Genomic DNA, 3026 nt, shown 5'->3' with positions numbered 1-3026 from the left:
CATTTGTCTTTGACGTTATCTTATCAAGTTACTCACTTTGGAGAATGCATTTTGTTTGCACTCAAGTATCAGGGTGTTCTAATCTTATGCCCGTGGAGACTGATAACTGAAAAAGATCATAGAATATCCAGTAACTGACTGGAAGGATCACACAACAAGATGTAAGGTTTAAGACTTTTACCATAATAAACTAAAGCAATATTATCTAGACACTATTTAGTAATAGTATTTGACTTATAACTATTGAAAAAACACAGCCATGTAACTTTTAGATTGAACAAAATCCCCAACATGGTTATGTCTTACTCTGTCCCTTAAGTGCCACTCCATGCTCTAGGAACCAGTCCAAAGCTATTCTCAGCTTCTAATGGATTTCTTCCTTTTCAGACAGGATAACTTCTAACCCCTGCGCTGACTTTCATGATGAGAGTTACCCGGAGTTTGTTTCCTCTAGACAAAGCTAGGTGAAATTTCCAGTCTTGTCTAAATCTTCAAGGCCTTGATCTCTCCAATCCAAGCTTGAGCTCCCATTGCATTGTGTATGGTGAGCATTGGAGACTGAATTCCTTGGTTGTTTCCCTCTTGTGGGACTGTCTAGGACCAGAGGGCATAATCTCCAGAGTAAGGGATTCTCCATTTAAGACAGAAATGAAGAGGAATTTCTTCTCTCAGATGATGGTGAATTTTGAATTCTTTACCGCTGTAGAGGCTGGGTCATTAAATATGATCAAAGCTAAGATAGACAAATTTTTAATCAGTAAGGGACTCAACAGTTATGGGAATAAGGTAGGAGAGTGGAGTTGAGGATGATGTAATTGAATGTGGATCAGATTTGATGAACCAATTGTTCTACATCTGCTCCTACATCTTATGGTCTTTCTCTCTACCTCACAATCCTTGTGGACTGACCTATCTGTAAGACTTAAGGATATTGTAAGAAAAGCCTTGCAACCTGACATTGCAGTGGCCTGTTATGGACTCTTCCCCTCTTAAAACCCATCTCCATGGCAATGTGAAACACATCGGCCTTATATCCAGATAGAAATGCTAATTAGCTTTTTTTTTAGATCCCCAATTCCATTCTGTCTCAAAAGTTATATGTAACTTAAAATACATCTGTTTACCAATCCTGACATTCGCAACACCTTCTTGTGATTTGAAAGGTGGAGTTTTCCCACACCGCCTACCATGGGAATCATAGTGAGAAAGGACAGACCATGCAAAGGTTCGCCTTGGGCTGGATTTTCTGGTTTTGGGGCGAATGCGGCTGGAAAATTCTGTCTGAAGTTTCTTAAGGATCAAATTTTCACCAAGACTGAAAGGCATTTCCTATTTTTACAGAGGAGGGGCTGGAGTTGTGTTGGAGTTAATGCATATGCATGTGACAGAAGTATCTGGATATTTAGATCATAAGTTGACTCTGCTGAAGTGGGGTTTCAGTAGCTGAAAATGTGAAACTCAGCCTGTCCAAAATGTGTAAGGTAAGAACAGGTCTGAAATGGAGAAAGAAGGCACTCTTTTGAATACGGTCCCAGGACATCTTTGGGAGAAGTACAGCATCCTATGGAAAAGGAAAGGCACTCATGGTGATTGTCAAAAGTAAATAAGGTTGCATATAAAAAAGTGAATAAACTCACTGGAACTGCCATTGCTGTCAATGTTGTTAAAGGACTGTCAAAAATCATTGAAGGTGTCAACATTGTCAATGGATTTTGCTCTGCTGGGTTTTAAGTTTAAAAGATGTCTGGAGTTCCCAAAAATGGTGCTTAATATTCCATTCTGTCTGTTCAAAAACCTGAGAGCTATCACTATCAGATTTGTGCTGCAATGAATGCTTTTACAAATTAACTTTATCGTAATAGGGTGCCTGCTAAGTGAACAATTTGACAAATCTGTGGTTAGAATAGAAATTTTTTTTTCACAAGAGGTTAATTGAAGAAGTTTCTATTTGTTGAATGTGCTTGTTATCAATAAGAGCTTTAAATAGTGACATACAACTTTATATTAGCATGGTTTCTGAGGTTTGCCCATGGAGGGGGGAGGGCAAAGGAGTGCAGGGCATGGAATGATACAAGTTGACACTAAGTTGGCAGGGGCTATAAAGGGCCATGAGAATGTAAAGGGCATAGGGATTATGGAGGTTCATTGGTATAGGGAAGAAGGACATGTATTGCTACAGATGGTATGAGGGGCTATGAATGATGGGCAGGGACACAAAATGGCATGGAGAATGTTTGGGGGTGAGACTAAGGTTTTTTTTGTTTTAATCATTTTTTAAAAAATTAAATTCAACAAAGTGCCTGAGTATAGAGGCAGGACTTCTGTGCACCTGGCAGCCTCCACACTTGTCCTGGGACTTCAGGACCCAACTTCAAATCTAGTCCGCCCTTCTGGAATGGAAGTCAGAACTGTGGGCTGACATTTTTAAACAACACAGAATTCTCCCATCTCTGTGCACCTTATGCGATGATGAAAATCTAATATTCGTTCAAATCCAATTTAATACAGTTGTCCTTTCCGTTATCCACAAGTGTGGACCCATTAGATCAACCTGGGCCTCACTGTTCCCATGGCTAAGCCAAACATGCTGGTTGTCAAGCAGGTTGCATGAACCCTTCACTATTTTTTCCTTACATTAATCCGAAACATAAAAACTGTTGAGGTAGAGAATGCTGAGGGATAGCATAGGGGAAAGGGGAATGATCCAGGCCCTTATCTCTCTTGATGTGCTGTCCATGAATAAATTTATCAGGTTTCAATTTTCCTGAAGGAAATCCCAGATCACATTGCTACACCTTTCTCTAGCTTAAATTTTGTTATGGGCTCTTGAACAAAACCCTGAAATAAAAATCACCATAAAATATAATTTTATACCAACTTTGCCCAACATTTTGCCTGTTATGATTCCCATGGGCTGGGACAGGGCTATGCAAAAGTCCATTGACCTTGGGCAGGACTTTCCAGTCTTGAGTGTGGTGGAAAATCCCATCCTGGATGCCTTTAGCCTGGCTGAAATGGATGATTGG

The sequence above is a fragment of the Carcharhinus amblyrhynchos genome, chromosome 12 (genome assembly GCF_965287045.1).
Source record: "Carcharhinus amblyrhynchos chromosome 12, sCarAmb.v2.hapA, whole genome shotgun sequence".
In the NCBI taxonomy this organism is placed as follows: domain Eukaryota; kingdom Metazoa; phylum Chordata; class Chondrichthyes; order Carcharhiniformes; family Carcharhinidae; genus Carcharhinus; species Carcharhinus amblyrhynchos.
Note: the sequence above shows the minus strand (reverse complement) of the source record.